The 14068-nt window shown below is 29.4% G+C and overlaps 1 protein-coding gene across 2 annotated transcripts in view; it reads left to right on the top strand.

The window, feature by feature from the left end:
* The first annotated feature begins 672 nt into the window (after positions 1–672).
* The window catches only part of LOC113363909 (5-hydroxytryptamine receptor 1), a 69216-nt gene continuing 55820 nt past the window's right edge, over positions 673–14068 (top strand). Inside the window, exon 1 of one of the 2 annotated variants that reach the window (XM_026606393.1) lies at positions 673–744. The gene's annotated coding sequence lies outside the window, so the exon portion shown is untranslated. Of the gene's footprint in view, positions 745–2735; positions 3066–14068 lie in introns of those variants that run through there. The other variant, XM_026606394.1, reaches the window with a different exon arrangement.

Genomic DNA, 14068 nt, shown 5'->3' with positions numbered 1-14068 from the left:
TGCATCGCTTAGAATAATACATTCAATGAAACTTTTATGAATCTGAAAAGATGAAGATTATTTGGAATGTATCAGCAAAAAAGAAATATGTTATTCAATCCCACAAACTAGTAATAATATATCACACAAGCATTATTTATCAAACGTGTAGTATATTTATGTATGAACTTTAATTGTTGGCTAATTTAAAAAAAACTAAATGAAAAACCTATTTTGCGTGTATAGATAAACGGCTTAAAATATGTTTTCAAACTTTTCCCTTTGATTCCTTTATTATCTGCTAAAATATTAATCAGGAGCAAGAAAGTTTAAAAGTAGGCAATCGCTTAGAACTTCAATATTTATTAAAACTTTAACGAAAACTTATAGTGAACTTTAATGCACCCTGCTGTTCAGTTTATGATGAGAAATGCAGAGTTAGAAAAAGTTTAAAAACGGGATGATATAACATAATCCGGAAAATTATTCATACAGTTCGTATTAAACTTGGAAATTGACAACAAAACGAAAAATATTTCTTAAAAGTAATATTTTAAACTCCTTCAATAGGTACTACAAAATATTTCCGTTTCATATATGCTAACTTTGCAGTTATAAACTTAGCGAAAACATGTTTCTTCGCCTTTCAATTATATAATTATGGGAGTTTTAGTTAACTTCTTTCTTTTTTTTAGGAAGCCAGAGTACAGTTTCAACCACCAAAAAAAGCACATAAACATAACAAGGCAGCAAAACCTATCACAGGTAAGTGTTCTCGAAAGAACCATTATTGAACATCTAATTTAAAAACGCTAAAATATTTTGCACTACAGCAGTAAAAAATAATTGAGACTTTAAAAGAAGTTCACTAATTGGTGTTTTCGCATCGAAGTGCAAGAATTATTATCTTATTTCAGAAGACGTAAAGGGAATTAAAGGTTAGATACAGAGTAATAAATGTGATTATATTTTCTAAAAGCATGCATAATGCTAAAGGTAAATTTAATTAATTAATGCGTCCAGGAGCGATATTCAATTCCTTAATGCTTCTCAGAGCGTAATCAGCAATATAATAATCGTGTATACAAAGATCGTGATTAAAAAATCAATCATATCTTGTAATTTAAAGATATATTTTTCATTTCGCTCCAGAACGTCAGGTCATTAAAAAGTTTTTCAATTAATAATGATTTTAATCATCTACTTGAGGAAATAATTGAGAAAGATAACTTTGCTTAAATTTTTATTCGCTTCAATAATACTATTTCACAATGAAATTTATAATTAAGAATATTTGATGATGACATATGTATTAACAAAGTCTAGTAATCGGGAATAACATCAATAAAAAACATGAATTTCTTTCAAAAATTTATTTTACATCCATACGTTTCGGCTATAATTCTAGCCTTCATTCAGTGAAAAATAAAAATAAAATTAAAAACTGAAACAAATATGAAGAGTAAAAAGTACTTAAATTAGTTAATCTTAGTGTTATAAATTATATAATTTATTATTTCTACACATGTGTAGAACGAATTGCGAATCCTTTTCCCGACATTTTTATTGTTTTGTGAGGAATTTGGAATGCTATGTAAATAAAAGAGATTTGAGTCGCACAGCGTGTTGAGATCATTTTGCTTATTTATTGTCCTATTATTGTTATAACTAGTCGAATTCTATAATTCTTCGTTTAAATAAATTTTGTTCGAGTAATAGACAGTCGGGTTAAAAAAAAATCTATATTGTGTTTTAAAGTATTAATGTGGTCCGCAAGCATAGTTTTAAAGTGTCTAGGACAATTGTCCGTCGTTCCACATATGTGTAAAATCTTGGTAAAAATATTTTCAAACAATCTTTTCTCTATTATGACTGCTACTAATTTACGAACAAGACATATATTACTGACTATCTATCTGTGATTTTTCAAATTCAGTATATTGTGAAATATTATTTAATTACAAATTTAAAGTTTATATAATTGTAGTGCATTACCATATCATGATACCATGTATTATTGAATTTTCTATTTTAGCAGTAAGATTAACTAATTGTAAGTATTCCAATTCAACTGTTTTTAATTTTATTTTTAGTTTCCAAAGAATGAAGGCTAGGATTATAACCGAAACGTAAAACGTGGATGTAAAATGAATTTTTGAAAAAAAAATCATGTTTTTAATTGATATTATTCCCGATTACTAGACTTTGTTAATATATATATATATATATATATGCCTCTAAGTTTTCAAGTAACTTTTGAGAAGTTTTACTTCTATAGTTAGTGCGTGCCCGGATTATGTCTATTGTTGTCTCTTTATATCTAAGTAGGTACTTTTGTACAAGTTAGTTTGTGTTTGTACAAAGAAGGGTCTTGATTTAAAAGAATTTATGTTTGGAAGAAAAGTGTTTTATGAAACTTTCAAGACGTGACGTGTTGTTTTAGATCGCTCCTTCGGAATGAAACCATTTTTCAAATTTAGTATTCTTTAACTCAAGAAAAGATTTCGAAATCAATAGAAAAAATAGAATAAAGTTGTTTTATGTAAATTTAACAGAACAGCCGTTAAATTCATTATTATGCGCATAACCCATATATATGGTACAGTACTGCAGACTGCTCCCAGAGGAAGGAGGCTTGAGATAACACGAGTGCGCGTGCAATAGCTTTATTTAAATTCAGTTCTTGCGACTTCACAGTTGGAGCTTTCCTCTGTGAGATATATTGGTCAAAGGACGGAATTAGCAAAAGTTTTTATGCAGATCTGTTTAACTTGCGATTTCTTGCAGTGGAGTTTGCGGTTTCTATCTACTGAAATAGTGCTTAAGCGGTATTCTTTGACCGCCGTTTGTACAAACAGACTGATGTAGTTCTAATTATCTGCAAGCAACTGGGCATGGACGTTCCAAACAGACAGGGAAGCAATACCTGTTATTGAGGGTAGAATACAATAGAACACTCTCGAACAATAGGATTATAGGACTGTTTGTCATTTAACAATTCTAACCCATTATAATTTATTTAAGGGCGTAATCTGGAGTGGAGTCATGAATTTTAGGTATTATTTTGAAGTCATTGTAAAAAAGAGGTAAGCAATTTTTTGTATAATGTAATATTTTGTATAATTTATTTATCATTGTTACAAGAGTACAAAAAAAGTAAAAACAAAAAAAAAATAAAAATTATCAGCTGCTGATTGGGGATACCAAAAAATTTACACGTGATCATACCCATCATTGCAACCCACCTAGTAATACAGAAAAAAAGAATTACTGATCTAGAATGTTGTTGCTAGATTACATACTACGCACAAGTTTATATTAAATTTTTTTTTTGACAAAATGGCGACAGTTTGTAAAAAAGACTGTTTTTAACCACATTTTGAGTTTCTCGCACTTTTAAATATAATAAACATTGAGATTTGGGGATGAGTTTAGTATATACCAAAAAGGAGTCTATAAATAATATTCTTTGGAAATTTCAAATAAATCGGTTCAGTAAAACTCTGGTAATCGTGGGCATCATATTGAAAAAAACGGTTTTGAAAAACATAAGAAAATTATCATGATCAAGCAACAGTATCTTTGAAAATAATTTAAATTTAAAAAAATCCTCTCGTAAAATTTAAAAATAATTTTTAAAGTTTAACTTTAAACGATTTTTTTAATTTCTACACTAGAATTACCCCCTTAAGTCTTGGCTTTAATTTTTATAAATACAAGTACCCCTGTTTCATTGCCTGCTGAAAACTTTTTATCAAGTTAATTTTTATTAAATATGTACATTCTTATTACATGTACATAATTTTACATACGCTTATAAAAGCGTGCTCACTAGAAGTTTTGGAAGTTCTTTTAATTAAATTTTTAATATCGTCCCCTCAGAAAATTTCAAAGTGTCCGTTAAAGTAATTTTAAAGAAAAACATGATCTATGTTTTATCAAAAGGCATATGCTAGCATGATAAATTTATTAGGCGTGCTCTTTGTGTAGATAACACGAATTATATAATAATATGCATAATAATATTATAATTAGCAAATGAAAGATGATTAAAGATTAAAGCTGTACCGAAAATGTAATTATTGCAATAATTTATCAGTAAAATGTATTTTAGGTATTTAATTAGGTTTCGTTAAGCGGATAAATATAGCAAATTCGAAATCGCTGCCTCTTTTTAATCAATTTTATTCAGTCATATTTTATTGATGTTTTCATATTTGACAAAAGACTGATAATTAATATTATTGAGTACGCTGCTTATGAATAAATAAAATCTTATATGATTGCCACCTTATATACGCTTTATTTACTGCAATCATAAAACTCAAAGGCATCTTGTAATCTGAGATGACCAGATGAATTTACGTATTGTTTCATCAAGATGAATCATTACAGAAAACTTTCGTTTTCTCATCAATTGAAATAGATAATGAACTACGACATTAAACAAACATGAAAAATATGACAGCACAATTACCTTCACAAAATTGCTTTTAATTGTGTTTTTCAGATCAACCCATGTAGTCAGTTCAAAAGACATAAATACTAGATTTTCTAATAAAAATGTACCTTTGTAATTTTTTTTTGTAATTTCTCATTACTTCGGTACGTAAAACTTCGATGAATGATAAAGTACCACAGAGCGTCTTATGAATTTTTCCACAAAGGAAGGTTTTCATAGAATTCTTTTTTACTGAGACGATTTCTGTCAATGCGCACAATAAGGAGTGCTCTGACAAATGAAATCTACCACACATGTCTGAGGTGCGTATTTATTTTTCGATTTATATTAAACCTTTTCGATTATGTGATGGCATTCAAATATATTTAATATATCTTGCATGCATAGTCGTCTGTGACAAAATATAATAAAAATATGGAGTCGACAATATATTGATGAAATGAACTAAGAAACATTCTAATAATGAATACAACAATAAATGTAATAAATATGAATAAGTTGAGAAATTAATAAAAATCATCTATTGGAAAAATATCCCTGATTTTTTTTTTGAATCCTTGAGTCAAGTCAACAAATTAAGAACTTGTTTTTATTAAGATTATTCATTAATATTCATTAATAACTACGTTAACTTAACAATGTTAAGTTTAAATTTAGTAAAATATAAACAAGAATAAAATATAACAGTTATGTATTACCTAACTTAAGCTCTAAAAATTTAGAAGCTATCGAACTATCGAAAATTTTCAATTCAATATCTTAATTTTTTGGTTTTTTGCGGCTTGTTATTATAAAACAAAACTCATCATTGTAACGGTCACATAAATGTTTAATGCACCTTCTACTGATTTGAACTTATATTTTTTCCTCTAGTTATCACAAATGTTGTAAAAATGGATTTTTGGAGTAAAAATATGTATTTTTTATTGATATTTACTGTATTTGTTATTTAGTTGAACATTTGGGGGTATTCTCTCTATGCCATGGGGGTAATATGAGTTTAGACAAGAATATTTGAGGTAATGATTAAAAAAGTTTTTCGACCGCTGCTCTAGTATACAATTGTATATTACATTGAATAATTCATTATATATTATATACATTATGGGGCCCATTCTGCGATAAAATAGAATGTTATGGTAAGGCAATGATACAAGTCTATCTTCGAATGAATAGTTAGCAAGAACTGTTAAAAATCTATGTGTTTGCTGTGCAGTCAGGCACAAAATTTTAAAGATAAAACTTAACTTCAAATATGTGTTATCATTGAGACATCAGAAAGATGCACTTATGATAAAATTGTTTTATGGTGAGTTAGGTTTATGTGTAAACCGCTTGAATCCACAGCAAATACATAGCTTTCTGATACTTCTTATTACCAATTCATACGAAGATAGACCCTCAACATAACATTACTATTTTATCAAAAAATTGGCCTCTAGGTATAAATAACTGTATGTAATATTTATCTTAGTAATGGGCCGAAAATCGAAAATGAAATCTTCACATTTCAGAGGTTTCTGAACATTTTGGCATACCTCAGAAAAAATTGATGTGCGTTTTTATATGTGTGTGTGTGTTTTGTGTGTACGCATTTTTTCATTCACGTTTTCAGGCGCACGATACAACCAATTTGAATGGCTGAAAAAACATTTGATTCCTATTAATAAGGAGATGTGCTAATGAGTTTTTGGCAAAAGCAGATCCAGCCGTTTCGGAGATAAGAAGCAAAGATTGCAGGAAATAGAAATAGAATTTTTGAGAGCATTCGATTTGAATTATCCAAAAAACATTCAATATGTAATGATTGGGAGAAGTGGTGATTAGTTCTTGGCAAAGGTAGGTTCAGCAATTTTGAAGATACAGAGCTAATTGTGCCAAAAGTAGTAGTTTTTGAAAGAACTAAGCATCCGGTTTGAGTGATTCAAAAATTTTCTGCTTGTGTTGACAAAACGATTGCTTTGGGAAAAATCTTTTTTTTTTCAAAAACAATTTTTGTTTGTATATTGAAAACAATTCTGATTTTTATTTTAATTTTAGCTAAAGTTCTAGAGCCCACTTATATACTTCAAATGAATAATTTAGTTTACATAATTCTTATAAATATTAAACAATACAGTATTTATATTAATTTATTTGAAAACATTTAATATTTCTTGAACATTTCGTTGCGGTACGGAAAGTTCCAGCAATTTGTCTTAAGGCACTACTTTTATGCACTTTTATAACGATAGCGATAGATGATTCGATGAAAAGCGTATGCGAAGACACCCTACTGCATTATTTCACCAGATTGTAAGATCATACTAATATATAATCGTATTACACGATTACATAAACCCGAGAAGAAGTATATAAATATCATGCGACTGAAAAGTCAGTTCTTGAGGATTGGCCACTTATAAACGAAACAGGTCTACTTAACACTTAAGCTCAATTTAACTAGCTCCTTGATTCTGAAATGTGTACTTATATCTCTTAACTTGCTTATTCGAATATCTAATTCGCCGTGTCTCCCTTGTATCTCAGTCGTGTCCGCAGTCGTCGCCTCTTTTGAAAATAGGTTGCCCAACGCGGTCTAACACAATGGGCTTTTCGGCTATGTACATTTCATGTCCTGCGTTATGATTTATTGATTCTACACTAGCGGACTAGTTACACTGCGGTTGCCGTGTGGGATGGTCGGGCTTGTGCATTTCGGTCGGAGACAATTTGCTCTAACTATTCGGCAGTATCTAGGAACGGAATGCATACTCAACGGATATTAATAATAAAAGACTATCCAGACCTAGCTAATACAAATTGGGCCAACAAATATTAAAAGATCAACAAATTTAGCATTAATAAAAATGATTAGTTTGTTATAGCACACAGCATGTTTAGCTTTTTTGATTGTAATTACCGATTTTCATAATATTTAGAATGTTAATATGGATACATAATGTATATCAATTTTCACTTATGTAAATCAAAGATGTTTCCAATTGAAAATAGCTCATTCCGGACACTGTGATGTGAAACGGCAATGAAAAATCTCTCACATTATTTATACCTCATTCGAGTTGCAGTTTAAATATTGTAAAACCTGACTTCTAAAGCAGAGTACCCATTATTTTTATTATATACAAAACATGTTAGGTCTATTATAATAATATATTTTATCTAGAAAATAATAGACGATGATATAGACAAATAATATTTTCTTTTTTGCGCCAAAAGATGACAAGAATAATGAGAAGAAATAAAAATTCTTGAAAATGAAATAGATATATAATGAAATGTAGTTAATTAACATGCCGGCCATCAAGAGATTAAACTTCATTTAATTAGCTTATAGAACCAATTTACTCGGTACATAGCAAATAATTGTTCAAAATATAAATTAAAATGTATAATTAATGTGAATCAGTATTGGCAATATGTAATCACCATATATTTTGTAATTTGGATATTGATGCTTTCGAATATATAAAATCGTATCATATTCTCCCTCGTTTTTAAGCTAATTTGAAAATCCTCTATTATATATTTATTGCATTAAATTTGTTGCATTAAGCATTTCAATGTGGAATATCAAGTTTTTATACATAAATCTAATTAAATATGAAAACTCAAATGTAAAAGTTTGGCTATATCCGACATGTGGTATGTGCCGGTGGAGACGCCATGTACTTTTCAACATCTCAGGTCTCTTTTAGTTTATAAACAACTTGTACTTCAGATGTGCTTAAGTATATTCAAGTTTTATTCATTAAAGCAAAAATAATTGCATATAATATTAACATTAGTTATTGCATTCGCAACAGGCATAAAATTTACGTTTCAATGTTTATATCCAGAAAAAAAACAAATTATCCGTTAGCTTAAAATATGATTTTAATCAAAATTCTAAATCATATATCAATCTATTTTAATATTTATACTTTTATTGTATACACTACATAATACATTGTATTATTTATACTTTTATCTAATTGAGCAACCAAAAAATATACTGCGAATAAAAATAACAATAAATCATTAATATTGTACAAATATTATATTACGCTTTTACACATGTTTATATTTTGTAGGTTTTTATCGACGAATTGGCCTCAAAAAGAATATATACACGTAATAAATATATGTATTTGAATAATTTATTAAAAATTATGTATTCAGTTCCGCATGCAAATGTGCAAAATTTATGTATGTTTTTCGATACAAGTATCGTATAGAAGTATCCAATATATCGCGTCGTGCATTCAAATGTGGTAAAATAACAGGAAAAATGCTATAATAAATACATCTTGAATTATATCTCAGCTTGCGGACATATATGAATATAAATATATCTGTACGTACATGTACGACTGTACATACAGCGAGTTAAAATCTGTTAAGCCTTTTGTGTAATTACATTTTGAGCTTCATTTCGTTGAAAACGCGGCCGCGTACCCTGCAAGGGATCAAGGTCTAATAATTTCGCTTCTGCACAAAACAGATCCGACATGTAAAACAACACAACCCCGCTAACCATTCATAGAATAATATATATTATGTGGAAATGTCAATAGAACTTGACTTAGGCGTTGACAAAAGATCATATTTAATGAATTCAGCTTCATAGATCAAAGAGATTTAAATATCTTCATATGATAATGGTTAATTTGATGCTTTGTTCTTACCCGATTTAGATCAGAAGATATTTTAGTTTTTATTAAGTATTTCCGGATTAATATAAATAATCATTTCTGCCTGCTGGAATTGAAAATCCTTTTCAAGCCTTATATTTAAATAATTTGTCATTACTTTTTCAAATGTGGGATCCATGACATCAAATTAAAACTCTTATTGCTACTAAATCAAAACCTTTGATTTTAATTGTATTAATAGAACTTTTTAATGCCCTTTTATTTATACATGGCATACAGTATTTTTCCTTAGCTCAAATCTTTTAAACCACTAAGAAATATCTCTTTCAAACTAAATTCTTCTGAGGTTACTATAAAATAGTTTGCGACATACGGACGCCCGATTTCAGTTTAATGCAACGTCTGTGATTGACTATTTTCTGACATGAACGTGACGGCCCACTTTTATCTGCTGCTCTATTTCCTAGAAACCATAGGCAAACTTCCCGCCTAGTTTAAAAATTCAATCTATGATTTATAATCTATATATGCAGCCAGTTCGACATAGGCACGACAATGAAAAGAAGCATACCATATCATTACAGTACTAATAATGTGAATACTTCATGCTTATCTCAATGCTAAACACAAATACTCGTACTTATAATTCCCATAAAAAAGACAATGATGTCTGAACCAAAATCATTGAAATTTTATAGGTCGGCAATCACAGAAAACTCTCATACCTACGAAAAGCATTCAATCGTGCGAAACAAGAAGAGTCACGAATCTGTAAAATCTTTGCTGTTTGTTGTATATTATGTGATACATAGGTCGAGTATTTTTCATGTCGAAGGGAAATGCTGAGAGGGTCGCTGTCAGACATGGGTTAACAAAATTTGTGCACACTGACCTAGAAAATGTGTTTTTTAAATGCTGCACATGTCGAATACCATGTTGTTTCCTTGAGGTTCATACGCATGTTTGGACATCAGTTATTTTTCACACAATTGGTTCATTTGCCGTTAATAGAATATTTACTTCAACCCTAGATAATTAGATGATATTATAAGATCAAATATTAGTAGAAAAAAATGAGTAATTCTATTTCCAGTGATGTTTCTGAACGTACATGTCCCTTACTCATAAGGAAACTCACGTATGACCATTGTACATCAGTCATCTAAATGCACGGTTTCAAAATTTATATAAAATACACGAAACATAAAACTAAAACTATTCCATTTGAACGCTATAGTTATCTTGAAATTCTCTGTTTATCGATAACAAATAGTTATGCCAGCGATATTATGAAAAGACGATAAATCCGCTGACTTATATGATACACGTTTCCAAGATGAAAACCTCCTCATATGGGAAAACACACAAAAGCTTTCTTTTACTTTCGTTTTTGTAATATAACCAACAATGACAGAACTGAATAACAGACTTGAAACTTCCCAGTCATCTTAATAAATCAATATTTAATAAATTGAACATGGTACAATAAGGAAACTCATGCTCATACGGAAACTTTTGGAGTTTGATTTATTATGGTCACGGGAGATAATTAATTCTCAGTTGGGAATAAGTAAAGTACAAGGTGAATTATAAATAAAAACTATAAATTTGAAAGAGAGATTTCAGCGGTGAAAATCAGCTTTATCTCCTGCCATTTGAAAATTGAAAATAGTTCCTCAGGTTGTACTAATAGATTTATAAGCTGTTCGGTTGTTTATTCATACTTCTAAACATTTTATTATGAATTAAGTGTAATCTAAAGTTGCTTCGAAATGTATTTACCTAACTAGCCCCTCACAACGAAGAAAGCATACGAGTGAAAAGATATATATGCGCTATCATAAGCTGATAGATTATCATGTCTAGCTGTCTCTTTTCCAACAATTTCAAATTACGTTCATATTTCAACCTCGTCTACTTTTCTCTATTTGTTTTCCAATTTGCTTATCTATCCACATCGATTTAAAATAAATTGATTCTGTCTGGAGAACTGGTATCTAGCTTTCGTGCATTCGGTTCCTTCTTCCTTCCTATCAAGAACTAAATTACGTAGTACTATAATTCAACTGAAAGTTTGACATATGGTATGGTTATTTGCGGGCTGAGGCGTGCTGCTGAATAGCGAATTACATATATTACTAAACGAAGCGATAACCAGGGTTTTCGATCACTAGTTATGGATAAAATAAAATCATCAAATCACACACGTACCTCTAGAAGGAAAGATGTCAATTTTTGTAGTTTTGAAAATATGCAATATCAAATAAACTATCTAGATGATATCAAATATTCACAATTTATATATTCCAAATAATATAGCAACCCCATGAGTCTCTAACGAAACAAACCAGATTCAAAACATCTATGCATCTAAATTTTAGCATAAATCTACGTTGTGCATAAAGCTAAGTTTGATATATTGATCTATCTAGATTCTAAAATTTAGAATCTGCAGTATCGACATATTTTAAATCAAATGAGGATCGTCTGAGTACATTTGTAGTTATGTTCTTGAAAGTATGCAATATAATAGTGCGTAGAGTAGTTATAATTTTTATATTTAACCAATTATAATTATGAATTGTAAAAAAATTGTTAATTATTTTAAGAAGAATTAAGTAATAAGATTTTGATTATTTTCAACTTGCCTATATAATCTGATATCACCTTGAATTTACAAAATAAAATAACGTAATTTGATGCTTACTTGTGTATAATTTTTTTTTTTTAACTTCCCGTAGGGTAATCGCAAAAAAAACGAAAATACAAATTTTTGCATATCTTTACTTTTTAAAGGTTTCTGAACATTTTGGAATACCTCAGAAAAAATGGATATATGTGTGTGTGTGTGTAGTATGTATGTATGTTTGAATACAATTTTTCGTTCACGATTTCGAGCGCGCAAATCAATCTATTTGATTGGTTCGAAAAATCTTTCGAAAAAAATGGTTTGAAAAATCATTTGATTCCTATTAATATGAAGACATTTTGCTTAGTTTTTGGTAAGGCAGGTTTAGCCGTTTCGGAGATATGGGGCAAAAAGTGCCAAAAAGGGTAATTCAGTTTTTGAGAGTACGGAAAATAACATTTTACTTGTAATGACGAAATGAATAATTGATGAAATTTTTGTTAAGGCAAGTTTAGCGGTTTCGGAGATACAGAGAAAAAAGTAAGAAATGGTATTTGTTGGTCAAAAATGAACATTAGACGTATGCACATCAAATTATCAGATATTTTATGATATTTTTAAAAATGATTTCTTTGTTAGAATTTTTTTTGAGTTCCGTACCAAGATTTTCAATTTTTGAAATTTACTTATACGGTTCAAGCTTTATACTTCTGCTAATGTAAACTTTCTCAAGTTCTTTGAGCGATAATATCTTCACTGTATATTTTATGAACGATAAAATATATAGTGATTACAATTATCTATTTGAAAATATATAAAACAACTCAATGATTCATTGATCAATTTTTATTGACTACTGATTTTTCATTCTTGAATATATAATTCTGGTACGAGAAGTTCCAGCAATTTGCCTTAAGGCACTATGCCATACACCACTAGATAATACTTTTTTTTAATAGGCATGCATCAAACGTGGAACTAAAAATTGATTAATAACCATAATACAAAATTAATATTTCTAAAAATCATTACTTTTGACTTGAATAGAAAAATATTAGTTAACTAAATGATTAAGCCCTGTAGAATGAATCTAAAACAGGCCACGAAGTGTGAGTACTGACATATGGCTTTGTGTTGAGTTATGACTCGTGTCTATTAATGGACTATGCTCGTATTTCATACATCACTCAAACTGTCTTCTCCGCAAATCACAATATGAAATGGATTTTGATAAAAATGCTATTTATGAAATTAATAAAAAATATGTTACCTTCCGCGCAAATGCCTATATGTATATTTATTAGGGTGGTCCTTAATATGGATGTTTTCGAATTTCCTTGCTCCTAGGGCTTCCATGCTTTCAAATTGTTAAAAAAAAAGATCTCTGAATGTTTTAGCTCTTAACATTAACTTTAAGATAGCCCGCATTCTAACTAAAGTTTCCATCAAAATAACATGGGTAAAATTACATTTGTTTTATAACTTAGAAACAAGTAAATCAAAATTTTGAGAAAAACATTGGTATTTGCTTATTTTGATCTTAAATAAAAATTTCATATATTTCATAAAATAAGTATTTACTTGGGAAGAAGAACCAAGGTACCTTGATTGACTATGTCAGTGCTAATATTCAGAGCTAAAACTTTCAGAGTATTTTTTTATCAATTTGGAAGCATTTGAGCCTCCTAGGAGCAAGAAAATTCGAAAGCCACTCTAATGTAAATACATATAGACATTTGTGCGCAAAGTAACACCTTTTATTGTTTTCATAAATAGCATTTTCATCAAAATACATTTCATATCATGTTATACATGAATATATTTTTGTGTGCATTTAATTTTAATTTTACCACTGTTGTATACTCTCATGATTATAAGCCATTGTGAAATGTTTCACGGAGGACGAGGGCATAACTTAATAATTAGGTCAACAATGCACTCTCGGCAACAAAGTATCGCGGAAAAGTTTCATGAAGATTTTCCCTTCTTTTGTTGCGGATTTTTTGCGATTTGTGTTCGACACAATGTACGTTGTGGATCGGGTAACCTATAATTCTCGGGGGCGAGCACATTAAATATTTTAATGGCTTCTAGAAAATAAAGTATTCTGAGGAATGATTATTGTCAGCAGAGAAGAACAGGACGTGGAAACCACCATTAAATGACTCGACCATAATAAATATAATGCGCACTTGTGTTAAAACGTGCCGGATACCACGCGTTCGATATGAAAAATTCATACAGAGAGTTAGAGGCATTATTCAACATCCCATATATACATAATTGGATAAATATACACAAATACTAACATGATTACACTCACCAGACGAAATAGAAACACAATTTGTGCAAACGCGTAGAAAT

Source organism: Ctenocephalides felis, unplaced genomic scaffold (genome assembly GCF_003426905.1).
Source record: "Ctenocephalides felis isolate EL2017-DRISC unplaced genomic scaffold, ASM342690v1 CF-g0.4_SCAFFOLD_00845, whole genome shotgun sequence".
NCBI classification, from domain to species: Eukaryota; Metazoa; Arthropoda; class Insecta; order Siphonaptera; family Pulicidae; genus Ctenocephalides; species Ctenocephalides felis.
Note: the sequence above shows the minus strand (reverse complement) of the source record. Positions and strands in the feature narration are given on the sequence as shown.